Consider the following 10,338-nt stretch of genomic DNA (forward strand, 5'->3'; position numbering starts at 1 on the left):
TCAAATGTATTCCCAACTCGCAAGTATCGTAAAATCCACGCCATCAGCATGGCTGCAACTTAAGTGAACATTGATCCTGGTCAAGTGCAAAGCTTTTGATATCGGGAACGAAATTCGGGTTTGTGCACTAGCTGCTTCCGTTTTTATTCGATACACTTTATTCAATAGTGTTTTTAGCTCACCTGAGCCGAAGGCTCAAGTGAGCTTTTCTGATCACATTTTGTCCGTCGTCTGTCCGTCTGTCTGTCCATCTGTAAACTTTTCACATTTTCGACTTCTTCTCAAGAACCACTGGGCCAATTTTGACCAATTTTGGTACAAAGTATCATTGGGTGAAGGGGAATTGAAATTGTTAAAATGAAGGGACATATCCCCTCGCAAGAAAAGACAAAAATAGGGTTGGGTCATTAAAAAATCTTCTCAAGAACCACTAGGCCAGTAAAGCTGAAACTTATGTGGAAGCATCCTGGGGTAGTGTAGATTCTAAATTGTTCAAATCATGACCCCCCAGGGAAGGGCTGGGCCACAATGGGGAATCAAAGTTTGACATAGAAATATATTGGAAAAATCTTTGAAAATCTTCTTCTCAAGAACCACTGGGCCAGAAAAGCTGAAACTAATGTGGAAGCATCCTGGTATAGTGAAGATTGTAAATTGTTCACATCATGGCCCCTAGGGGAAGGGCGGGGCCACAATTGGGTATCAAAGTTTTACATAGAAATATATAGGAAAAATCTTTGAAAATCTTCTTCTTAAGAACCACTGGGCAAGAAAGGCTTAAACTTATATGGAAGCATCCTGGGGTAGTGTAGATTCTAAATTGTTCAAATAATGACCCTTGGGGGAAGGGCGGGGTCACAATGGGGAATCAAAGTTTGACATAGAAATATATAGGAAAAATCTTTGAAAATCTTCTTAAGAACCACTGGGCCAGAAAAGCTGAAACTTATGTGGAAGCATCCTGGTATAGTGTAGATTCTAAATTGTTGATTCTAAATTGTTCACATCATGGCCCTCGGGGGAAGGGTGGGGCCACAATGGGGTATCAAAGTTTTACATAGAAATATATAGGAAAAATCTTTGAAAATCTTCTTCTCAAGAACAACTGGGCAAGAAAAGCTGAAACTAATATGGAAGCATCCTGGGGTAGTGTAGATTCTAAATTGTTCAAATAATGACCCCTGGGGGAAGGGCGGGGCCACAATGGGGAATCAAAGTTTTATATAGAAATATATAGGAAAAATCTTTGAAAATCTTCTTCTCAAGAACCACTGGGCCAGAAAAGCTGGATATTATGTGGAAGCATCCTGGTATAGTGTAGATTGTAAATTGTTTAAATCATGACCCCCTGGGGAAGGGCGGGGCCACAATGGGGTATCAAAGTTTTACATAGAAATATATAGAACGAATCTTTAAAAATCTTCTTCTCAAGAACCACAGGGCAAGAAAAGCTGAAGCTTATGTGGAAACATTCTGGGGTAGTGTAAATTCTAAATTGTAGGAATCATGACCCCCCGGGGGATGGGCGGGGCCATTATAGGGAATCAAAGTTTGACATAGAAATATATAGGAAAAATCTTCTTCTTAGGAACCACTGGGCCAAAAAAGCTGAAACATATGTGCCCATGGAAGGATCATGGGGTAGTGTAGATTTCAAAATGTCTAAATTATGATCAGTGGGGTAGGGTTGGAATGCATTATGTATAACAAGGAAGAAATCTGGTAAAGAACAGAATGGTCAAAGCTTCGTTCTCAGGTGAGCGATGTGGCCCATGGGCCTCTTGTTTTAATATTATTTTAAGACTTCTTTGCATAAAAATTACTTGTCCATTTGGACAAGTGCCCAGCAATATTCACTTGTCCATAATCTTTTTTCATTGGTACTGGACAAGTCGACAAGGTGTTAATGTTGAGTCCTGCATGATGCTATAATTTCTAACCCCTTGACCTTCACAGTTGACCTTATTTTTAAATATAAATCAACTTCATTGAGATTTACTTCTGAATGACATATATGATATGGGCGTTCATATTTGACACATTATGTGTCAATTAAAAAATGATGTCTCACCCACAAAGACACTGCCCTGGAAGCGGGGTCCACAATTCTTTAAATTTTCTTGTTAGTATTTACTGTAAACCAACTTTTATTCATGTGCAAGAAATATTTGCGAGTTTCGCAATCTGCTTTAAATCACAAATATAAATCACCGCAAACTTTTTATTTTTGTTTTGTAGAAAATGTTTCCTTATTTATGAAAATTAATTGCTGCAGATTGATTTCAAACTTATGAATCACGAATAAAAGATGACGGGAATAATAGTTGGTTTACAGTATTACTTCCAGTTGATTGAATTTTAAGCATTTATTACGCAGACTCTCTCAGTTGTTTTTATTTAACATGTTTTGCCTGTCTTTCCTTTGTACATCAGTTGACTTGGATGCCGTCTACGACTACATCTGGAATGAGGATGGAGAGTAAGTGTATATTGCTTAATTGTGTTCACAATTTAATTGAAGGAACTTTAAGTTTGAATTTTTGATTTCATGTTAAAAAAAAAAACATATGGTATGCATTTAAGAAAAAGTTCAGCATTGTCAGCTTGTTGTCGATCAGAGACCATAAGAGCTAATGAGATAGTAAGGACTGTCTTTGTTTATCTGACCATTTAGCATCTGTATGTCTGTCCATCTGTGAATTATTTTTGAAAACTGAATGTAAAAATGTTTTATTTTTCTTGCAGTTGTTCATCGGATGAGGACTCAGCTGACTGGTCCATCCTTATTGACGTCTTTTGGAGAGAGACTCATGAGTAAGTCACAAACTACTGCATGTAGATTCATCAATGTAATACTGTATGCAGGATTATTTTCTCCCCATGTTATTTTTGCCTTTTTCCACTTGCAAACAAATTTGCCCCATTTTAAATTTGCCCAGTGATAGTTCTGTTTAAGAAATTATGCTGTGCAGTTCGAATTAACCCCGCTGATCGAAATCAAATTAGAGTATGACTTTTGATTCTGAACCACTTTAATGTAAACTGGAGAACCATTTGGACATTTAAGTCTGATCAGCATGTTTAATCAGGAGTCGAGCAATTCTTATATTGCTAAAAAAATGACTGAATCTCAAAGTATAACTGTGATTTTACCAGACCTGTATATTTTAACGATTTTGCCATATTCTGTAGGCATTTTTAGTTTAAAACAATATATGTCTCACGTTTTACTTTTATGAAAATATGGAAATCGGAAAAATGTTCATTTTGATTTAGTAGTTGGTTTTCCTTATGACCTGTCTTTGTTCCATGCTTTTTAGCTCACCTCGACGAAGTCGAGATGAGCTTATGCTATACCCCCGGCGTTGGCGTCGGCGTCGGCGTCCCAGGTTAAAGTTTCAGGAGCAAGTCCATTCCCCCCAAGTAACTATAAGCCCTACCTGAACCAAACTTGCATGGATGATGCATCTAGGGATGTACACTACAAGACTTGCTTCGGATGCTGGATCTGACCTACATTTTCCAGATGAGTGACCAGGTTAAAGTTTTTGGAGCAGGTTAAAGTTTTTGGAGCAGGTCCATTCCCAAGGAATTATAAGCCCTACCCAGACCAAACTTGCATGGATGATGCATCTAGGGATGTGCACTACCAGACTTGCTTCGGATGCTGGATCTGACCTACATTTTCCAGATGAGTGACCAGGTTAAAGTTTTTGGAGCAGGTCCATTCCCAAGGAACTATAAGCCCTACTCGAACCAAACTTGCATGGATGATGCATCTAGGGATGTACACTACCAAACTTGCTTCGGATGCTGGATCTGACCTACATTTTCCAGATGAGTGACCAGGTTAAAGTTTTTGGAGCAGGTCCATTCCACAGGAACTATAAGCCCTATTTGGACCAAACTTGCATGGATGATGCATCTAGGGATGTACACTACCAGACTTGCTTCGGATGCTGGATCTGACCTGCATTTTCATTCCCAAGTAACTATAAGCCCTATTTGGACCAAACTTGCATGGATGATGCATCTAGGGATGGACATTACCAGACTAGCTTCGGATGCTGGATCTGACCTATATTTACATTCCCAAGTATCTATAAGCCCTAGCTAAACTAAACTTGCATGGATGATGTATCTAGGGATGGACACTACCAGACTTGCTTCGGATGCTGGATCTGACCTACATTTTCATTCCCAAGTAACTATAAGCCCTAGCTTAACCAAACTTGCATGGATGATGCATCTACGGATGGACACTATCAGACTTGCCTCGGATGCTGGATCTGACCTATATTTTCCATACAAGAGACTTGGTTAAAGTTTTGGGAACAGATCAATCCGAATGAACTTGAAGACCTTGATATATGCAGTATTAACAGTTATGAATATTTGTTTACACTATACATATACATATTTTTCACGCTACAGGCTTAGAAATGTGTATATGCCATGTAAGGGGTTAAACACAACTTGCAAGAATATTGTTGTTGGGATGAATACTAAATATTAAGAAAATATGATGTGAGATTTGCATTACTTAAACTGATAACATTCGTCGAGGTGAGCTTTGTAATCTTTGATTACCTATGTTTAAAATCACTAATAGAGAGAAAGAATTCAGGCACATAATTGATGTCTGGTTGCCAAATGCTGTGGTATTATAAAATTACAAAGACCATGTTGTTAAACCAATTTTTAGCTCACCTCAACAAAGTTGGGGGAGCTTATGTAATACCGTCGGCGTCGGCATCCCAGGTTAAGGTTAAGTTTTTTGGAGCAGTTTTTTTTTTAAGTACTTTTGTGTCCTATATTGATTAGACATGCATGGAAGATGGTTCTAGTGTGTTTCATTGTACCAGTTAAAGTTTCAGATGCTGCAATTTCAGCAAAGGAATGACCAGGTTAATGTTTTTGTAGCAGGTTAACAGTTTTGGTGCAGTTTTTGGTGTAGGTTTCATTTCCAAGTAACTTTAAGCCCTATGTTGACCAAACTTGCATGGATGATACATCTAAGGATGGATACTACCGGGCTTGCTTTGGATGCTGAATCTGACCTACATTTTCCGGTTGAGTGAACAGGTTCAAGTTTTTGGTGCATGTTTCATTTCCAGGTAACTGTAAGCCCTTAATGTTGACCAAACTTGCATGGATGATACATCTAAGGATGCACACTACCTGGCTTGCTTCGGATGCTGAATCTGACCTACATTTTCCTGTTGATTGAACAGGTTAAAGTTTTTGATGCATGTTTCATTTCCAAGTAACTATGAGCCCTATGTTGACCAAACTTGCATGGATGATACATCTAAGGATGCACACTACCTGGCTTGCTTTGGATGCTGAATCTGACCTACATTTTCCTGTTGAGTAAACAGGTTCAAGTTTTTTTTTTTTTTTTTTTTTTATTTTTTTTTTTTTTTATTTACAGAAACACATTACATATAAGTTCAGAAGCAAACATTTAAATGTAGTTAATGACACACTCACATACAGACGTACACACACTTACATACAGAGTGAGACTCACACAATATTACATGTGGAAGGGGGGTGAAATAAATATCAGTCAGTATAACAACAGTATAAAACTCCAATGCTTAGTCATTAAATAAATATCAGTCAATATAACAATAGTATAAAACTCCAATGCTTAGTCATTACTTTGAAAAAGACATTTCCAATTAGACCATCTTTTTTCAAATTGTTCAACATCATATACTTTTTTTTCTATAACAAAATAATTACTCAAGTACAATAATAAATCATTAAATAAAATGGTACACTTTTTTCTTGATGTTTGAAAGATATATTTTTTTACTAATACAATAATAACATTCAAACCCACATCAATGTCTTCAGTACAGAGGATTACATTTTGTATATTAAATTGCAATGTTCTACCAGATTTTAAACAAATCCAATCTTCTAAGGATGACCAGATTATCTTGACAAAATCACATTCAAAAAATAAGTGTTTTAATGTCTCAGGTTCCTGTGAGCACAGTGCACACTTTTGATTATCAATAATTTTTGAAAAAAACAAATATCTTTTCACACCAAGTATTCTATGTAAAATTCTATATTGAAACCAAAACAATGTTGTATCTTTTGTTAGATTTTTAAGATTAATATAAACTTGATTCCAATTAAAGTCATCTTGTAGTGATAAATCATTTGTCCATTTCTTTTCACACAAAGGTTTATGTTGTCCTTGGGACATAAACAAATCATATATTCTTCTAGAACCTTTTTTATCTTTACACAAAATTGTTATAAACTCAAGCTGGACTGGTCTTGTTACTAAAGAAGGATCCAGATTTTTTACTTCTGGCATTGCACATAAAATAGCATGCTTAAGACCTTCATATATGGTAAAGGGCATTTTTACATTAAAATAATCTTTTAATTTATCATAAGAAATAAAAGTACCCTGGCTAATGAGCAAGTCAGAAACTATATGGAATCCTTTTCTATATAAAGATTTATAAAAAACACTTTGGTTTTGTATTTTTATTTTTTCATTGTACCATAATGGTTCCAATAGTGTGTTATCCTGTATTGCAGATGTACAAATATTAATAAAATCTGTAAAATATGAGAGTGTTTCTCTCCAAAAAGGATTGGAAATTAACTTTACTTTTTGTCTAATGTATTCTGACCCAAACTGACACATCTGTGTGACATTACAACCAGTAATTTCTGTAAACAATACTGCCCACTGTGTTGCGTTAGCAGAAAGTATTCTCCGAAACCAAGTAAGTTTAAGAGATTTTATAAAAATTTCAACATTAGTCATTCTGCATCCACCTTTTTTAAACTCTGACTGTAATGTTTTTCGGCTAATCTTATCAGGTTTATTGCCCCAAATAAATTTAAAAAGTAATTTTTCAAATTTTTTAATCCACTGTACGCTTGGTGTAGGCAAAACACTGAACAAGTGAGTAAGTTTGGACAGTAAAACACTTTTAACAACTGTTATTTTGCCTAATGGGGTAATATGTCTTTTAGACCACTGTGTTATTTCTTTTTGAATCCCAACTAATTTGCTATCAAAGTTCAGTTGTTCCATTTCTTTAAGATTTGCAGTGTAAGTGATACCCAATATTGTAAATGGTTGATTAGTCCAACTTAGATCTGTATTATCACACAGTGTTTCATTTGAACCAAGTTTTGAGCCAATCCAGATAGCTTTAGTTTTACTAATATTAGGCTTTAAACCGGAAAATTTTGAAAATTGAAAAAGAAGGTCAAGTGCACTTTTTAGACTTTTTTCTGAGCCATCTAAGAACAGTACTGTATCATCCGCATATTGGAGTAAACAAACTTTTTCCTTTCCTATATTTATTCCTTTAATATTTTTGTTTTGTCTAATCATTATACCCATAATTTCAACACAGAGATTAAATAAATAAGGGGATACAGGATCTCCTTGGCGACAACCTCGTCCAATTAAAAAGAAATTAGAAAAAATACCATTTTGTAAAACACACAGTCTAGCTTTGTTGTATAAAACTGATACCCATTTTATTATATCAGGGCCAAAATTAAACAACTTTAGGGTCCTATACATAAATCGCCATGAAATTGAATCAAATGCCTTTTCGAAATCAATAAGTAATAAAATACCTGGGATCTGTTTTTCAAGAGTATTATGGATTGTATCATAAATAACTCGAGTATTTTCTCCTATAAATCTACCCTGAAGAAAGCCCTTTTGATTGTCATGAATTAAGAAGTCCAAGACCTTTTTTATTCTATTAGCAATACATGAGGAGGCAATTTTATATGATACATTTAGTAACGAAATAGGCCGCCAATTTTTAAGATACTCTCTTGGCTTATCCCCCTTAGGGAGAATAGAAATAATACCCTGCTTCTGGGTCAAAGATAATTCCCCTGATATAAATCCATAATTAAGAGATCTGACTAGAAAAGTTCCCAAATCTTTCCAAAAAAATTTGAAGAATTCAACAGTAAACCCGTCACTTCCAGGACTTTTATTGTTTTTCATATTTTTAAGTGCTGTAAGGGCTTCCTCTTTCAATATCAAACCTTCAAGTTCTGTAGCGGTGTTTTTATCCAATACATTAATATGTTCAGTATTAATAATGCTTTCCAATTCCACATCGTGTAACTTATTGTCCACACATGAGTATAATGCCTTATAAAATCTTTCAATTTCGGATAGGATATCCGTTTAAAATATATACTGTCCAGTGACAATACCATTATCTGTGAGAAGCTTATTTACAGTTTTATTTATATAATTTCTTTTCTCTAGACTAAGAAAATATTTAGTAGGTTTCTCTCCATATTCTATCCATTTAAGCTTGGTTCTAGCAAATAGTCCTTTAATATATTCTTTTCTAATTTCTTCGAGTTTGGTTTGTGCTTGTTTTAATTTTTCAAAAGTGTCTGGAGAATCACTACTATCATTAAGATCACTTTCTAGTTTAATTATTTCTTCCTCGAGAGATTTTCTTTTATTTTCTGTAAGCTTCTTTTTTCTAGATGATAAGGCAATTGTTACTCCCCTTATTTCTAATAACAGTTGTTCAAAAAATAATTGATCATCTATAGTCAAGCATAAATTTTCATCTGATATATTCTTAATTTCTGAAGGCTTATATGGGAGAGCAGCATATTTCTGTTTAACCGTATTTATTGTTTCTTTGACTTTATCAACATAGACAGGATCATTAAGCAATGAGTTATTAAATTTCCAGAACCCCTTTCCTCTTTCAAATTTACTTAATGTAATGCTAAGTTCAATCATTGAATGGTCTGATCTATAGCCCGGACTTATGTCAACTTTATCGATAAGTGCCATTAATTCATTTGACACCAAAAAATAATCTAGTCTAGCTTTTTTAGTTGGTTTATTTTTAAACCATGTATACCTCTTCCGATTATTATACTTAATTCTCCAAGGATCAACCAGGCCAAGTGTTTCCTTTAAATCCAATACCACTTTTCTAGCTTCTGGGTTATTTACATTGTTATAGTTATAGCAGTCTAAATTTTTATCTTGTATCAGATTAAAGTCCCCTGCCATAATAACAAATTCACCATTAAATTCTGATATTATATCAAACAAAGACTCATAAAAAGATGGGCTGTCCTTATTTGGACCATACAAATTAATTAACATAAAATCATACTTGTTGAAAACATTCATTTCAAGTATAAGGAGATTCCCATCATCATCATTGTATTGCTTGTGAATATTATATTCAAAATTGTTATTAAATAGTATTGCAGTGCCCCTAGCATTTGATTTTCCTGGTGAAAAATATACATCAAAGCCCCAGAAAGACCTCACTTGTTGATAATCATCATTAGTTAAATGAGTATCTTGAAGTAAACATACCGAGAAATTCTTTTGCTTAATATAATTTAATACATCCCTTCTTTTTTCTATACCTCCAATCCCCCTACAATTAAAAGAAAGTAGACTGAAACTCATACTGGTTTAGAAAAGAAAAAAGATTGTTCCAGCTCTGTATTGTTGCAATAAATTTTGGGCACACCCCTTCCGTAGGTAGATTGACACAGGTAAGTACATGCACACACACACACACACACACATTGACAAACTTTCACACAACATAACTAGAAAAAAATAGACAAAAAAGTATGGGAAAAAAAAAGTTTAGTTCCTTGTGACCCTTGAACGGCACGAGACAGAGTTCAACAACAAGTTTTGTTTACCCTCTCAACACCAGAAGTACACCTCATCTTTGTAAATGTCAAATAGATACCAATTGGACCAAAGAGTTTCCGAAAAGAAAAGTTACTTGTTTTTCAGTTTGCGTTCGATATTGTCAAAAATGTCAAACTTCACGCGTTTGGTTCCATATTGTCCGTAGATCGAGCCATTAAAATACCAGGCTGATTTTATCCGGGGATCCTTGGTCAGTTCGATTATAAGATCAACGTTTGTCTACATCATCAGTCACCTTCCAACCCTTTTTTAAGTCTTTTATGTCTGATCTCTTTCTCATGACACGGATTTTTGAGTCAATGTTGAGAAATTTTACAATTATGGGTTTGTGTTCGTCCGGCTTTCCGGGGATTCGGTGAATGGCCACAACATCACTGCCTTGAATTTCCACCCCTACTTCTGCTAGTGCGTTATTGACAATTTCTAGGGGATTTTCTCCTTCGGTTTCGGGGAGACCATGGAATTTAACATTGTATTTTCGTGAATATTGCTCGTTTTGGTTAGCCTTAGCGAAAGCGGCTTTAGCCATGTTTTCATTCTCCTCAAATCGATTGTGTAAATCGTTTAACGCTTCGCTCTCATCGAGTTCACGTTTAATTGCCCTTTTA

This window comes from Saccostrea cucullata, unplaced genomic scaffold, assembly GCF_032062105.1.
Source record: "Saccostrea cucullata isolate Sc308-1 unplaced genomic scaffold, CSIRO_AGI_Scuc_v1 ctg1696, whole genome shotgun sequence".
NCBI lineage: Eukaryota > Metazoa > Mollusca > Bivalvia > Ostreida > Ostreidae > Saccostrea > Saccostrea cuccullata.